We start from the raw sequence: 18,155 nt of genomic DNA on the forward strand, positions 1-18,155 counted from the left end.
TTCCTTAATAAACAAATGTTTACCTGATTAAAAAAAATAAATGAATTACTTGTATTGTGAACAAGTCTCAACCTATGTGTAGGAGGGGAAGACCGTGATTTATTAGATGGAGATGATATTTGGATATTTACATTAGGATGTACCAATAGTTGTTATTGGTAGTGATTTACCAACTATGTTGTTGGGTTATTCAATACATAATTACCAGTAGTATGTTATTGGTTCTTACATTTTAGATAATGTCTCCCTTGTTAAGAGTGTCTGCCGGGAAGAGGAGGCACGTTTATGAGTGCAAGCCATACGGATTTCGTGGAGAAAATATAGCCGTCACAAACCACATCTTCGTCAAGCACCTTGCGTACGAGGAGTACCCGTACCATTGTACTCTGTGTGACTTCGCAGCTGTTCAGAAGACCAAATTCCTTAAGCACACGAAATGGTATCAGCTGGAGCATAAGATGAGGGCAAGAGAGAAGGCCGACGCTGAGGGGTGAGACTTTATGACAGTTCGTAACAACTCGAAGGTCCTGAATGAGTTGATGCGTTCGTTGACGGTGGAGGAGTCGATCCTCCAATGGGAGTCGAGGAAGAGGCCAGCCAAACCAGAGTCTTCCTATTAGCATGTCCTTTATGCCGTCGTTGCCATCTCCTCCATCACGTACCGCAGTTACTGTGCCGACCGCTCCGGAATCTTGCCTGCCAGAGATGTTGACTAAGGAGGATCAGCAGCTCATTAAAGAGTTTTTCATCCAGGAGCCTGTGGAGCCTGACTCTTCCCTGGGAGAGGAGAATATCCGCCTCCAGAAGGAGATAGAGCGGCAGAGGAGAGTGATTAGGCAGAATCAGAGCACCATATCGGATCTTGAGAAAAGGCTGGATTCCGGAGCTTGTCCTGTTTCAGATGTAAAACTCGTTAATGATGGCCCCGGCGAGGGCGAACTATACAACCTGATCCCCCGGAGACGTTCACCCAGGAAACAACCAAAGAAGTTGCAGTCCGTTGTAATGGTACCAAGGAGGATCCTTCCACAGCCCGCACGTCGATGTACGGAGCACCAGTCTCCGTTGGATGACAGTTCAAGGGGCCGTGTCAAATTTTGATTTATTTACAAACTACAAAAAACACTGTTTCCTTGATTAAAGCATTTTAAGTCATATACGGCGTATTTTCAAAAGTTCAGACTAACTAAAATTAAAATGATCTTTCTCTGGTACTGTATATAAAGATAGGACTTTCTTTTAATTAACACAATTTAAATCGATCGCGTTGCATAGAAATCCGAAATTGAAAAAAATAACTGATTTATTTCCGACTCGGATTTAAAAAAAACTGTATCAAACACAGTTTAAAGTCAATTTAACCTACGTGTATAGAAATATGGGTATGATATTCGAAATCGGTGATTTTATTTTGAATTTATATAGCAAATATTATCTGAATCTTTATTTAATCTCGTGTTTTACTTTTTTAGTTCAGATACGCCATACTTAGTATAAAGCTTTATAACCCTTTTATACGGCCCTTTATATATCGAAATACCGAGTACGAGTCCGAGCTCGTGACGCTCTTATCTGGAAATGTCTAATAAGAGACATTAGATATATTTCATTGTTAATTTTGAGCAGTAAGTAGAAGTAATATAAGTTAAGAAAGTATTCGTTTCATGCATTGTCAAATATTTGTTGTTAATTGGGAGATAAGGTTAGAACTGGGAAGGTTTGTGGACTTTATATGTAATTTTTTTTTTTAAATTGACATTTCAAGCATTAAGCGTTGTAATGAGATTCATTTGTGTAATATTATTTACCTTGATATTTTTGCTTCATGTTTTAATTCAGCATTTTGTGTTTCTGTATAATTTTATTATAGTGATTGATATGCATGAAGGTTGGCATTGTAGTTTAATGGTTTGTAAAATTTCTATTTCTTCATTACTAGAGATGTAATTTTTTTTAGAAGTTGATGCACATTTTATGATGTAATCTTTGTGAAGTGCAGCATTTAATTTGAGTAATCTCCCTTGAGTATATTTTGACCACTGTAGCTGTGTTCACGGAAATATGTGTGTATAAAGCAGTAATATTTTATTAATTGTTTTAATTAATTGTTGTATTTGAATTTAATTGTTTGTATTTTGAGTCCAAACGGATTTGGACTCTTAGAGAGGGGCAAAATGTAACAATCCCTCCCCCTATTTTTCTTGAATCTTATTTTTTTTTTAAATCTTGGTTTTTTTTCTAAAGCATTTTCAGGCATACTTTCAATTCATCCATCAATTCTTGTATAGAATACTAAAATATTCTACTAGATTTATTTCTTAATCAGTGGTTGTTTACATGTAGCGAAGAAGCCGTTTTTCTTGTGTTTCAATGTGTTGAATGTCAGACATCGTTTTGCTATTTAATTACATGCTTATTGTTTACTGAATTGTACTTACGTAATTATAAAGTTGTGTTGGGATTTAGAATTATCTTATAGCTACCTTAATTGTGTTGGGATTTAGAACTATCTTATAGCTACCTTAATTGTCGTGTGATCGACGTTTTTATCGTCTTAGAGCACACAGGTTTGACTGAAACTTCTGCCGCCGCCATACTTTGTTTACTTGTGTATTTTTACCATGATACTTCACGGTGATCTCAACCCTTTATACTCGTCTTTACAAGTGATAAACTCGCTTGATTAAAATTATTTGTTATATTGCTGAAAATTCACTTCTAGCGACTTTATTGCCTGTAGAGACAACTATAAACGGTTGAAAGGTGGATAAAATATACATATTGGCTACAGAATGTGTCTAGAATTGGGGAGTGAAAGGTACTTGATTGACCAATGCTTGAAAGTGGAGAAATTCTCCCCCAAAGCGCGCAAAAAATATTGCGCCGTAAATTGCATCTTTTTTGCATTACAGGATCTGTAGCGTTATGGTCAAAGACAAATATATATAACCATAACGCTACAGATCTGCAGCTACTTTCTCTCTTATAATGTATAGTGGGGTATTTTTTGTGGAGCGATTATTTTGGGTTTTGACGATTTGTTCCTATTGCAAACATGTTGAATAAGTGTACTAAATATAAATTGTGAAAAAATTGTCAAATCAGCCCCGGGGTTGAATATCGGGGGGGGGGGGGGGGGGGGGGTTCCTGTCCACAAGTACCTGTGTTTTAAATATGGCTCCTGTAACGAAATTGTTTACCTCCTCAAATAAAAGAGTTCGTATAGTCTGTTTTTACCCTTGGTGAATCTGAACCAATGTCTTCTGTGGCTATTGAACACCAATTAGGGTAAAATCAGACTATAAGAACTCTTAAATTAATAAAAATTTCTTCAACCACCATTTCTTATGTTTTCACAAAACATTCACACACAATTCAAATGACCCTTGTATTGTATGTATAAGGTACTGTAAATCGATTATACATATATAACTATATATTTATACCCTCGCCTGAAAAGCGGGAGGGTATATAGTAATCATGATGTCCCTCCGTCCGTCTGTTACGCTTTGGGGTGCTATTGTGTCTTATTTTACTTTTTGGTCCGAATTATATTTTGGGTTTACCATAGCAAAACATGGACACTACCATTATATTTATATGGAAGGCGGAACCATTAAAATCGCCTCGTTTGAAAAAAAATGCAAAAGTATATTTTTGGAAAAAAAAATCGGTCTCAAAAACACAGTCATCCTCTTTCTGGTCATTTAACTTAAAGAAAAATTAATTAACCTTAAAACCAGATACTAGGTTTTCTACCATGTTCGAAGAGTCTAATTTTTTATCTACTCCTCGTCCACAAGCGTACATTTCGAAAGGATTGGAAAGAGGGTTCAGAACCTCCCGAATTTGCAGATTTATTAACATTTAATGTACAGAGTTACATGTAGGGGCGAAGGAAATCATTCTTCTAGGTACATGTATATCTGAGACAAGTGAATTGAAGACTCAGAGACGAAACCCGCGGATAGGGTTCTCATAGACAATAAGAAATTTTTAAATTTGGAAAATATTATTACTTTTATTATACCGCTGTAAGACGATTATAATTACACAGTTAAGTTCAAGAAATGATTTATTCCTAAAAAAAAAAAAAAAATTCTCAAACATTGATGCAGAAGACATCTTTATTTTTCATGATTTCCTCTAAAAGAGTAAATTTTACATACTGTAAGATAATCTGAGCGCATATAAAGCGCATGTATGAGAACAATATACATATTTTTGATTTCCTGCATAACTTTACCAGAAGTCTCTGTCGAGACTGAAGCTCTACTGGTTTGTACTTATAGCAAAGGAAGAGAAAAGTACTTAAGAAGTTGCAATTTCAAAATTTACAACAGCAATAAATAAAATAATGATCCTTGATCATAAGTCTCTTTATGTTCTTAGTGTAGTGTACTTGCATTCTACATTATATTAAAATCAGACTAAAACTGTATTTGGAGTAGCATTTTGAAAATATTGAACAGAAATTTCTATTTTTAGTAACCAGAGCAATAATTTCATCGAAGTCAAAAACCGATACACAGAATTGTGTATCTTAGTGTAGTCTACTTGAGTGGAAAGTTATACTGAAATCAAACTAAATCTTTAGGAGACGTAGCATTTTTAAAGAATTTCACAGAAATTTCTATTTTTAGTAACCATGGCAACACCGTTCATCGAAATAAAAACCGATGCACAGTATTATGTATCTTAGTGTAGTCTACTTGTGTGCCAAGTTATATTGAAATCTGACCAAAAGTGTAGGTGGAGTAGCATTTTGAAAGAAATTCACAGAAATTTCTATTTTTAGTAACAACGGCAACACTGCTCATCGAAATCAAAAACTGATGCATAGAATTATGTATCTAAGTGTAGTCTACTTGTGTGCCAAGTTATAATGAAATCAGACCAAAACTGTAGGAGGAATAGCATTTTGAAAGAATTTCACAGAAATTTCTATTTTTAGTAACCATGGCAACACCGTTCATCGAAATCGAAAACTGATGCACAGAATTATGTATCTTAGAGTAGTCTACTTGTGTGCCAAGTTATAATGAAATCAGACCAAAACTGTAGGAGGAGTAGCATTTTGAAAGAATTTCACAGAAATTTCTATTTTTAGTAACAACGGCAACACTGCTCATCGAAATCAAAAACTGATGCACAGAATTATGTATCTTACTGTAGTCTACTTGTGTGCCAAGTTATATTGAAATCGGACCAAAACTGTACGAGGAGTAGCATTTTGAAAGAATTTCACAGAAATTTCTATTTTTAGTAACCATGACAACACCGTTCATCGAAATCAAAAACTGATGCACAGAATTATGAATCTTAGTGTAGTCTACTTGTGTGCCAAGTTATATTGAAATATGACCAAAACTGTACGAGGAGTAGAATTTTGAAAGAATTTCACAGAAATTTCTATTTTTAGTAACCATGGCAACACCGTTCATCGAAATCAGAAACTGATGCACAGAATTATGTATCTTAGTGTAGTCTACTTGTGTGCCAAGTTATAATGAAATCAGACCAAAACTGTAGGAGGAGTAGCATTTTGAAAGAATTTCACAGAAATTTCTATTTTTAGTAACCATGGCAACACCGTTCATCGAAATAAAAAACCGATGCACAGAAGTATGTATCCTAGTGTAGTCTACTTGTGTACAAAGTTATATTAAAATTAGACCAAAACTGTAGGAGGAGTAGCATTTTGAAAAATTGTTTACAGACAGACAGACAGACGGACGGACGACGGACGCATTACTATCGCATAAGCTCTTCTGGTCTCTGACCAGTAGAGCTAAAAATGAAAAACAAAATGAAGACTAAGTATAACTTAACTATACCACGCAAGCAGAGACTTTCTGTAAGAATATCTTTGCATTCATTTCTCTCTCTCTCTCTGTCTCCATACTTGTAAAACGGTACAGTAAAGCTGCAGATAGTAAAGAATTTTTGTCTATAACTGACTGTACCTATAGTCTAGTATTTCGAAATTATTTCATGAACCCTTGTGCCATTTTAATAGTCAATAAAAAAAATATGATGAATCATTTTGTCAAAAATTTAATAGTCTTAGAAAGGATTGTCTAACATGTACCTTAGAAGTAAACGTGTAAAATTTATTTCTTGACTCAAAATGTACTACATATGTAAACTGCATTTTTTATACATTTTTTTTTGCTTTCAATTAAGTATATATATCTAATAAAAATAATGTTTAAAATCGTATTCTGTCTCAAACTTATTAATATTTTATCAGTAGAGTCAGTAATTATCGAATCATGAAATGATTATCAAAGGCGCGAAGTCATTATCCTGTATCAATTTCGGGAAGAAGGGGGGGGGGGGATGTGCTTTACATGTACATAATTAATTGACCAGTAGAGCTAAAAATCAGGTACCCTACCAGGCATTTGAACAAGATGCCGGAGGGTGAAGTTTCTTATGTACTCCTTATGGGTAATCTTCTGGATAGCCAAAATCAGAATTCTTTAGGTGTATTTATATTTAAAAAAAAAAAAAGCATATTAACAGTGTAGAAATCACAAAATGATCACATTACTGAATATTTTTTTCCCAAAATTAAGAGATTTAGAATACAAATTTGTGGAATGTGTCGTATGACCTTACTTTTCTCTTATTTATCTCCGCGTAATTTTTGGTTATGAGCACTTTTTAAAACAGAGCAGCTATTTGTCTCTTCCAGATGTTATCTCTGTATTTATATGTTGGGGCTTTGTGCATTTTTACCCCCTTTGTGTATCACGTCTTCTCGGGTTCCACACAGAGGTGCACTCTCTATCTACATTCTCAATCCAATGACAAATAACTACATAGAATCTGACTCTGTATATGTTGTCTCCAAATGCTATCGTTTTGTCTTGGAAAATGTTCATTGTGTTATTGAAACTTTCCACATACGAATATGTGTCTTTTGCTAAAACATAATCTCCGGGATGCTTGTACAAATTTGAGCTCACAATAATGTTGCGTATTAGTTTTTCAGAAAATTTGTCAACTAAACCAACCCAGAGGGGTTCATGTTTTTTTCTCCATTTTATATCTTGAAGAGGAATGACAATCACTGTGATTTCCTTTAAAGTGTTCCAATGTGTTCAATAAAAGGTTCTTTTATTTTTCTTGGTCTTGATCACAGTTTCGCAATGCCCAAAGACAGTGAGTTGCTACTTGCTCGATTTTGTCTTGTATATGTTCTGATCAGGTTTTGTCCTTTGAATATGTTGGTCCGCTAGAGACTTTTTTGATTTTCTCCTTTATTGGTTTAACGCCATGTCAGGAATCATTTTGATTGAGAATGTTTCCTTTGTATTCACCAATTTATTGATTGACAAATTTCGATCGTGAATATGTACTTTTATACATCTTACGACTTGTTCACCAAGAAAGTCATAAATTATTTCAGTTCCAATCTTTTCATGTCTTTGAGAGACATGGTCATCTTGATTGGTGACGTGTTCTTATTTGACGACACGATGTGTTTTTTCGCCAACAGCAACAATGCTGGAATCTTTTGCATTTTTTCCCTATCCATGGCGAGTATCTGTCATAATAGTGATGCCGTCATCTTCTTCACACCCTACTTCTTCCATAGTGCTAACTGAATCAAAGTTTTACATAGAAATATTTAGGAAAAATCTTCGAAAATCTTCTTCTCAAGAACCATTGGATCAGAAAAGCTGAAACTTGTGCTGAAGCATCCTGGGATAGTGTAGCTTATAAATTGTTAAAATGATGACTTCCAGGGTTTGGGCGGGGCAACAATGGGGAATCAATGTTTTACATAGAAATATACAGGAAAAATCTTTGAAAATCTTCTCAACAGAAAAGCTGAAACTTGTGTGGAAGCATCCTAGGGTAGTGTAGTTCTAAATTGTTCAAATCATGACCTCCGGGGGTTAAGCGAGGCCACAATGGGGAATCAAAATTTTACATAGAAGTACAGCTGTATATTGGAAAAATTTTTAAAAATCTGCTCAAGAACCACTGGGCCAGAAAAGCTGAAACTTATGTGGAAGCATTCTGGGGAAGTGTAGATTACAAATTGTCTAAGTTATGATCAGTGAGGTAGGGTGGGGTCACAATACGTATTACAAGGAAGAAAGCTTTTCAGGTGAGCGATGTGGCCCATGGGCCTCTTGTTATATATGTCCAGCGCGAATCGTTTTAGCTGATACTATGTCTGCTCTGGTACAGCCTGGAAACATGCGCTCACCGTAGCGGGTCTTTACTGGTTCCTTCCTATGTGATTCGAAAAAGTTCCTCAGGTCCTTCAGGTTTTCGGTGGTTTTTCCTTGTTTTACAGATGCTCCCTGTGACGCTGCACTGTCTCCCTCTATAGGAAGAGGAGTTTCATCCTTGTTTAGTTTCTATGCATTTAGCAGTGCACTGTTTCTCATTACCAGTGTTTGTCTGTTGTGTAAAGATTTGAAGTGCATTCATTGTGCCGGGACAGGTGACTTGTTCGCCTTTTCCTGTCAATTATTCTCCCTTCTTACAATGAACATGACGTATTGCCAAAAAACACTGAAATACTTTTTCCTCACTAGTAACATTTTCACACATAGTAGAAGTTACCTGTGTATCTGCCTGAAGTGGAATCCCCCTCTAAGCGAATTGGTGAATTATCAGGAAGTCCACATTCAGAGTCATTTTGTTACAATGATTTTCATATATTATTCATACTATACCTTTTCACAGAACTAGCTTTATTCCCCACTTTACTAGCAGAGTCTTTAAAGCTTGCTTGGAGCCAGCTGAAGCTGGTGGACATTTACAATCAGTAGAATTCCTCTCATCCCCTCCGTGGTCAGGCTGGTGCCCATACGTCCTCAGGATACGACTACATTGAACCGAGAAGCCTTCCTTCCTGGTCAGGTAGATTATACTTCCTCATTTAACTTCTGCTACTGACTTTGGTATCCACAGCTTGAGCACTGGAGAGATGATAAGACTATGTACTGCATCATTATGACTGTCCATAGCTCGTACCTCACTTTCTCTTGGCCTTAAAATCATCAAACCACTGTCCTTTATCTTTGCATCACAAATTTGCATGGTCTGGACATTGTTAGAGAATGTCGGTAAACTTATTTTCATGTCTATCTGGTCGAGGTTCTTCTGCTGTTTTAGTTCCATCGTTTTGACACTTGGATCCTTTGATATGTGGTATACTTCTTTTCTTGAACCGAAATTTGGACAGATATTGTAGTCTTCTCTTTCCCATATTATCTAATAATGAACAGCTACTCGGTAAATTATGGTATGATTTTGTAAATATTTATCAGTTCATTATCAGTTACATACATGTAAAATTTACAATAACTACATTCTCTACTTTCTATTTATAATGAAATCCATTTTTTCCCCAGGATGATGATTTAGGATAGCGAGCACCTATATAATGACGAACATGTCTTGAATTTGAGATAGATGGATTTATTTCTCTGCACTTCCTTCGTCAACGCAGGTTTTAACCTTTCTTTGTCAGCCAAATTACTTTGACGCCTATAACAGTAACACCTTATGAACACGCCATCTTTGCCGCAACAGTACGCACTGTGAGACAAACATGTGACACTGTCCTGGGGAACTAGGTACTGTTACCCGTATGATTTGCTAATATGACACAAGACATCCGAACGATTCATTTAGCCTCGATGATTTTATTGATAAAAAGACACATCTAATATTTATGTTTACACGGGGGTAGGAAACGAAGGGTTTTTTTTTTTCTTCAAAAAAAATGGTTTTCAGAATATATTTATTAAGTATTGACGGTGCAAGCTGCCGATAGACTCAGGCCCAGAAAATCCTTGCAGTGGCCCTTAAGTCTTCATCAAGGTAAGCACTTAAAACGGCTAATTTTTTATTCCACCCTTGATTACTAAAGAGAGTTTTTGCATAAAGCATTTTCACCCATGTAACAGAAAATAATAACATCACTGACATATCTTCTTAGTTTGCATGGCCTGTGCATTTTATTTGTGCCTGATTTATTTCTTAAGTGGGTCTGCCTGTGAATTCTATAGCAAAGTTACATTTAATTTGATTTTTTCAGCTTTAGTATTTTTAGGTTTAAGTTTCTTGTTGGCCTTTCTCACTTTTTAGCAAGATGAACTGTCACGGTTCCTCAGATAGTTTGCCTTCGCCACCTTGAATATTATACTGTACTAGTTAGACGGGTTGTTGAAATCATTCTCAACAAGGTCCTGACCTCTATGTCCGCTTCGGCCCAGGTGCATTCGTTTCCAATGACTTCGGTCATTGTTGTATGTAGTTGAAATGTCTACTCAGTGCACCATGGCTGTCGCTCAGGACATATTTTTTTATGAAATGGAACCAACGTCAGCCTGAGATTTACACAGGGTCGATCGCGGAAATGCGCAGCACAGTTTTAAGGTTATGGTAAGGAGGCAGGGTCTTGTTTGTACGGGAATGTTTACTATGACGTCAAACATAAGGTCTTCAAAATACCACTAAATGAAATTATTTGCTGTTTCAAACAGCTGGATAGCTGTATAGTACATACAATCTTACTATAACATGCAGATTTCTCGTTTGTTAAATCCCACACAACAGTATATAAACGATGCATCGATCCGCAGTACAGTTAAGGTGCGCAATGGAAATATCGACTAAATTTTGTATTTAAAAATGTATTCGTAATCGGGATGGCGATTATTTTTAGTACATTTATATCGGATAATTGCAGAGCTACAGATAATTTTTTACCCCAAAGTGTATTTACTCCCTGATTTTCAAATCAATGCAGATTTTGATTTTCAGCAAAATGATTGAAGAGTATTTTGTTTATATAGAAATGTTTTGACCTTGTAATAGAAGTATGAGTTTTTGAAGAGGGAAAAAAACTTCAAAGCTCAGTTCCTGCATGTATTGAAATAAATTTTGTACATACCAACAAGACATTTTGCTAAGATTGGGAAGCATTCTTTTTTGACAAGGAAGATTATACAGTAGGTCAAAATACACTGTGCCACAGAGTCAGAGACACAGATAACTTTTTCTTCATTCAAGATATCATATCAACAGTAAACTGAAAGAATCTTCATAAATTTGGCAAGTTGAGAGAGATAAAAAATTGGCTGTGAACCCATAATAAACAAAAAAAAATATGCCTAGTGCATAGTCTTTCTACATAGAAATTGATTTTAACCTATATCTCCGATTCTTCCTCCCGAAATGGAGATTTTAATCGTCATTACTAGAATATTCCTGGTCACTAAAAGGCTTTAAAATGTGTACTTCCGTTTTGAGAAAAATCAAACACTGAGTTAAGCTCAGTTCGTATCATTAAGTAAGTCGTACATGTACCTGTCTTCTTCAACTTGTTGTACGCAGTACTTTCGTGGTGTAATGCGTATCTATGATTGCTAATGCGTAATTGTACGCTCTATTTTGATTTTCAATGCGTATTTTGTAAAATTTATTGCGTATTTCTGCAAATACGCACCTTATCTGGAGCACTGTAATTGTAATTATGATTAATAAATACATATCGAGGACGATTATATTTTATATTTAGACTAGTCACGTGATGCGGCAGTCACGCGATTTTAGCACATTGACTTGAAGTATTGATATTACATATAAATATCACTAGTGTAAGGGCATAACCAACTTAAATTTCCAAGTTTAGCATATAAATATTTTCAACACGCATTGTAGTTTTTAAAAAGTGCTGCGATCCTGTCTAAATTCTGCAATTTCATTGTTAAAATAATACTTGTTTGACCGAATGCTATATTTGTTGCTGGTCAGCGGCATGAAATATTGATATAATTAAATTGTTTTTAAGATTTCATCAGGATCGCAGCACTTTTCAGACACTTTAATAGTTCTATAGTTGAAATGTAAAAGCTTACTTTGATCCATAGAGTGTATGCCCTTGCACTAGATCGATTTATTAAGACCCCCCACATTACCCTCCGATGTACTTGCATACAAAGATACGGCAGTGTCAATTAAATACGTAATGTACAGAAAATATATTAATAAAATAGTGAAGAAGACATTAAATTCAAGTTATTGGCCCAAGGAATATCTGTAAATTATATTTTATTTAATTAGAGAATACATATTTTGTTGAGAAAATATTACTTGATCTGTCTCTCAATGCATACAAACTACGTCACGTTGTAAGAAATGACGTCATATTGATCAGTGACTTCTTTATAACTTGTTATGTGGGATTTAACTAACTACAAAACAACACCCTGTAGTAAGTTTTTATGTAGTTTGATGATTTCTTACTGGTTAAATTAGCGGATAATCTCATTTTGTGGTATTTTAAAGAAATGTTGTATGACGTATATTGTGTATGATGTCATAGTCAAGTTTTCCCGTACAAATTAGGCTCCGCCTCCTTTTTGTAACCTTACCTGTGCTGCGTCGCAATGCACTTGTCAATTTGACGTCATCTTGCAAAAATGACGCAGTTTGTACACAGTGAGGGGCTGATCAAGTCATAGACCAGAAGAGCTTATGCAATAGTAATGTGCCTGTCCGTCTGTCTGTCTAAACAATTTTTAAAAACGCTCCTCCTGTTACAGCTTTGGTCTGATTTCAATATAACTTGGCCTACAAATCAACTGCATTCAGATACTTAATTTAATGCATCGGTTTGTAAATTCGATGATCGATGTTGCCGTGGTTACTAAAAATAGACTTTTCTGTGAAATTGTTTTAAAACCCTACTATCCCTTCAGTTTGGTCTAATTTTAATATAACTTACACGTAGACTACTTTAAGATAAATAATTTTAAAAATGTCATCAAGGTTCTGCCAAGGTGTAAAGGGAATTTCAATTTTCAAAGTACAAAAGTACCTCACTCTCCGAAGTGCCTGTGCAACAAAAAGTCCATATTATTATATTTTGATATGATATTTTGATACCTTTATTTTATCCGGGAATTTCCACACTATTCATCTTCGATATCTAGTCATATCTTGAATATAGAGATGAACAGTTTGTCAACGCAACTCCTCATAAACCGCTGCACAGATTTTCGTCAGACTTTGCAGCTATTTAGGACACAATGTGTAGATGTGCATATTGCCGGGACATTCCGATTCCTTTATTATTATGCCCCCCTTCGAAGAAGGGAGGGCATATTGCTTTGCTGCTGTTTGTCGGTCGGTCTGTCGGTCCACTTCGTTTCCGTTCATTTTCTTCACAACCAATGCACATACTGAAAAGAAATTTGGTATACAGATATATCAGATGAATATCTAGGTCAAGTTCTGTTTTGGGTACGATCGCACCATTTTTGAGAGAGTTATGCCCCTTGGACTTAGAAAAATTCCAATTATTTGCAGTTTCCGTTCATTTTCTTCGCAACTGTTGCACATACAGAAATGAAATTTGGTATACAGATGAATATCTAAGTCAAGTCCTGTTTTGGATACGATCGCACCATTTTTGAGAGAGTTATGCCCCTTGGACTTAGAAAAATTCCAATTTTTTGCATTTTCCGTTCATTTTCTTCCAAACCGCTGCACAAATTGAAATGAAATTTAGTGTACAGATTTATCAGATGAATGTCTAGGTCAAGTTCTCTTTTAGGAACATAGAGCCGTTTTTGCTCTTTTGGACATGGAAAAATTCCAATTTGGGGGGAGGGGGCATAAGTGTTTTACAAACATCTCTTATTTTCCCAGGATTTTAGCACTTTCAGTTTGGGGGAGCGTGGGGTATGTGAGCTTGCTCACCCTTTTTTTCATTGTATCATGTTTGAAAGTCATTAAAAGAAAACCCGTAACAAGTCTAATACTGTTCATTTCTGACTTGTTTGTTTTAACATTATGTGTCCTTGGTGTATAACAAGCCTCAAAACATTCATGAGCTTCGCTATAGTTAAGGCCGCATGGCTACATAGCCATTGACTTAATCTGAAAAAATAATAAAAATATTGGCACGGATCTTTTGTACATGTGTGTATGCGTTGTATGTATTAATTTCAAATGGTATATATCCAAACCTACATTAAAGTGTTCGGATTACCGTGGCCCAACTGTATTAATATATTTTTGAGAATCAATGTTGTTAATAAGTTAAGTGATATGTACATGTAACACCAATTAGAAAAATTTTTTACTTAGAGAAAACCTGATCTATATCTTCATGTGTATGACCGACCATTAAAAACGAAATTTTGATCTTTCTAAAAAGGCCAATCTAAACCAGGTAACACAGAAAACCTGATAAATATCTGCAAAAATAGTATAAAAAACGATTGGTATTTTGGTGGAAGGTTTATATGCGTAACTTGATGCGTCTTTTTATTTTATAATATATATGTCCATATTTTCATCCACTTCTGATCGCCAACGATCATTTACCTGGTTTTATTCTCCCTTACACAGTTATCCATTTGATTGTAAAGGGTGTCAGGTATAGAATTTTTCATGGAATAGAGCACACACAGATGAATAGAAATTGTAAGGTTTATAGAATGACTGCAAATTATTATACGAATAGAAAACTTCGATATACAGATTATACATCTTTTTAATTATAAGGCAGGCTTGTTTGGAGATGTAACTTACCTGTATTAGAACAGGTAAAAAAAATTCCATAACTTCCTATCCCATGAACAATAACGCCTATTACATGTACATTTAACTTCCACATGGTAGACGAGAATTTACTAGCATGGACGAAATGGGGTAGGGAAGTCTTGCTCTGATCCATCCCGTCGATGATGAGGGATAAATATTTGTTTGGAAACATATTCGCTGATGCAAATAATATTCATGTCTATACAAAAATATTAAGGAAAAAGGGAAAGATTTTTATAGATGAAATTTTGTGAAAGCTTTAACAACTCTTTTGACTTACTTCTGCAGTTTAAGATGATTGTGTCTTTTCTTTTTAAGCACCGTTCTTTCTCGTACATCTCTGGTTTCCCCAAGTTTAATTTTGATATCTGTTCACACATTGCATTTCGGAAATCGGTTGTTCTAAAAAAAAAAAAAAACAACAGGCCCATGGGTCACATTTCTCACCTGAGCACACAGTCTAGGAAATCATCAGAAAAAATCAAGCCTTCCGCTCAGGTGAGCTAAACATTTGACTTAAACCTTGGTTTTAACTTTTGAACCATACAAGAGAGGGAATTCATATTACTTTGTTTAAACCTTTATTTAAATTATATAGACAAACAAATGATGAATATCATATACACACTCATTCCAATTCCTGAGTGATTTTTCTGTGGGCATCAAAACATCAGATTGAATAGAACTAATATCTTTTAAATAGTGTTATACTCAAAATAAAATACAGAAAATTATACTTGTACAACAGTGGCCAAATATTTTCTCATTTTTGGAAACTTGATGTATTGTGGATGTTTTAGTTCTACTTGATCTATAACATAGTTCAGTGCATCAGCTCCTCGTATGAAACTTTCTTCCCCCTTGATCAAAATGGAACACAAACATACATTAAATAAATATATATGTATGCACTATTGATTTTTAGTTCCACAGATTAAAGCTGACCTAACAATTATTTATATCTAAGTAACTTTTCAAAGACGTAAGGATTGTTCAAAGAAATGCCAACTTCCTCTCTAGTCGCCAGCAATAGATCGATCCCTTTTCTTACGGACGGTGTAAGGAGAATTGGGACTTTTCTATTTTGCTTCCCAATAACTTCTACTAGATCCATGCTGAAACATAAAGATGTCAATTGCTTTTATCAGCAGATTCTTCTTCATCATAGTTTATTTTAAAGGCGCATTTGAAATTTACTTTTAAATATGTAACTCATACAGTTTAGCAATTTCTTGCTCAAGTGTCTGCAATGTGTTGACTATCTCGCTATTACACTGCCTCCAATTGCCTCTTTCCACAAACTTTGCTAATAACATCTTTGAGGCTTCATTTCCCCTTCGGAAATTGAAAGATTGCACTTTGCAAAGTAGAATTTTCCTCCAATTTGACATGGTTTTCTCTGTTAAGAAGTACTGTGTACTCCCTCAACTTTGTGTCAAGAAATCTCTGCATAATAATCAAGTCTTCGGTTACAGGAAGCCTGTCTTTTTTGTTGAATCGTTGCTCTTTAGTAGTTTGATGTGCAATACTGGAAATTTTTTCTGTCCACTCCACCTCATGTAAAGCAATGAAATCTGTAGCCTCTTGTCTTGCAGCTGTGTCCTTCTCTTTGATGGCCTTTCCAATCTTAAAATTTGCCATGCGCCTGATCAAATGCCCATTTTTTTCCCCCATTTCTGGTTTCGTGAATATTTTAACACCATTTAAACTCCTTTCTTCACACACCACAACCAACTCCTTGGTACATTCCAAAAACATGTCATAATTTTCTGGTCTAATGTACGAGCTCATATCTCGTCCATGTGAAACATTCCGATCTTTCATTTAACCTTTTAACCTTGCTAGAAAGCGCAACCTGTACCTCACTTCTGATGCACGCTGTTTGCCTAATTTTTCAAATAAATTATTTCCTAACTCTAGAAGGCTGTTATCTTTCAAGACTTCTTTCCCAACTTCATCCTCTGTAAGAGCATTAGCAACAAAATGGTAAAAGTCCCTCTTTTCCTTATCACTGATGCTTTTTGGTCCGATAGTACCTTCAAGGAGAAGTTGACCAGCTTTTCTAAATTGTGGCACTCCTTTGACCTCATCCATATCTTTGTAGAAATTGCTCAAAGTTTCTCCCATAAAAGGACAGGTTTTGCAGTGCCTCCAGAGCTCTCCTTTTAAAATAAAATCTTAAACAAAACTTGCATGGCAGGTAATCTGACAGGGCGTGTTTTCCACCTATTGGTCTTCTAGCAACAATCAGGGGTCCCTTCTTAAAATTTTTAAGCAATTGTTCTACATTATATAAAAGATCACCCATGTTTCTCAAGGAATCCAGTTCTTTTTCCCTGCGTCTTTGAGAGGTAGAATTTCTATTCTTTGATTCTGCTGGAAGTTTTGCTACATCCTGTTCTTCTTGGTGGTGAGTTAGAAGGTGTCTACTTATCTTCAAATCCAATTTCCCGCAAAATAAACAGGCATGCAACTTCTGGTAATCATGTTTTCCTTCTCTATTTAATCCTACCCTTCACGGTAGCTCAGTCGGTAGAGCGCTCGCTCCGTTATCGGGAGGTCATGAGTTCGTATCTCGGCCGCGACTGACTGAGTCGTTAAAATGGGTAGCAACTGTTCCTTCGCCGTGCGCTCGGCACTTTGATGTGAAAGTTGCGGGTCCTTCGGATGAGACCTTAAAAACCGAGGCCCCGTGTCAGCGGCAGGCGCTGGCACAATAAAGATACCTCATTGCTCAATGGCCCCGGGTGCCGAGTAAAGGTCAAAATTTGAAACCCTTCACTGGCATACGGTGGCGTCTCCGTATGAGTGAAAAATTCTCGAGAGGGACATTAAACAATATACAATCAATCTATTTAATCCTAATTCCTGCATTGAACTTGAAACTTTCTCCTCTTCAGTAACGTTTTCTACATTCAGCATGGGATAGACATCACTACAGTCACTGTCACTTCCAGAAATATGTAGTGTTGAATCTGTGAAATAAATAAAAGTTTACAGTGTTTCCCTAAAACTGGCTACTGGCCAAATTAACTGCTTCAGTTGATACAAATGTCGCTTAGAAATCAAAGACTGAAAAAAATAATACATGTAGTTGTAAGGTCAACAGAGATTCTGTTCATAAACATCAACTCTTAGCCTGTAACAACTCATCTTTAACCCTTTTCTTCGAAATAAAGGGAAAACACAGAGGTGAAAACAGTCACAAGTCACAAACTTTGGACATTCAGCTATAGTAAAATAGCGAAACAAAGAAGTATACATTAATTTACCTGCAGAACTTATTGTTGTTTGCCAACGAATTTCTGGTTGGCATGTATATGTATTGGTATGTATTTTCGTGAGTTATTTCTTTATGAAATCGCTAGTAGGCAAATTTGAATTGGACGCATGGGTAGTCCGTGCCCGGTGCGACTACAGAAAGTAGAACAATTTTCAACAAGCATTTAAAGGTAGACACATACACCCCCAGTACAAAATAAAGAACAAAGAAGACTTAATTTAAAAAATTTATAAAAGTACATAAATTAAACACATTTCATATACAAGAAAAGACCCAGTTC

General features: G+C 35.6%; 1 pseudogene; it reads right to left on the reverse strand.

Annotated features, from left to right (window-relative positions):
• Positions 1-8,153: 8,153 nt before the first annotated feature.
• Positions 8,154-14,787, reverse strand: LOC134276210 (uncharacterized; annotated as a pseudogene).
• Positions 14,788-18,155: the final 3,368 nt, after the last annotated feature.

The sequence above is a fragment of the Saccostrea cucullata genome, unplaced genomic scaffold (genome assembly GCF_032062105.1).
Source record: "Saccostrea cucullata isolate Sc308-1 unplaced genomic scaffold, CSIRO_AGI_Scuc_v1 ctg2225, whole genome shotgun sequence".
NCBI classification, from domain to species: Eukaryota; Metazoa; Mollusca; class Bivalvia; order Ostreida; family Ostreidae; genus Saccostrea; species Saccostrea cuccullata.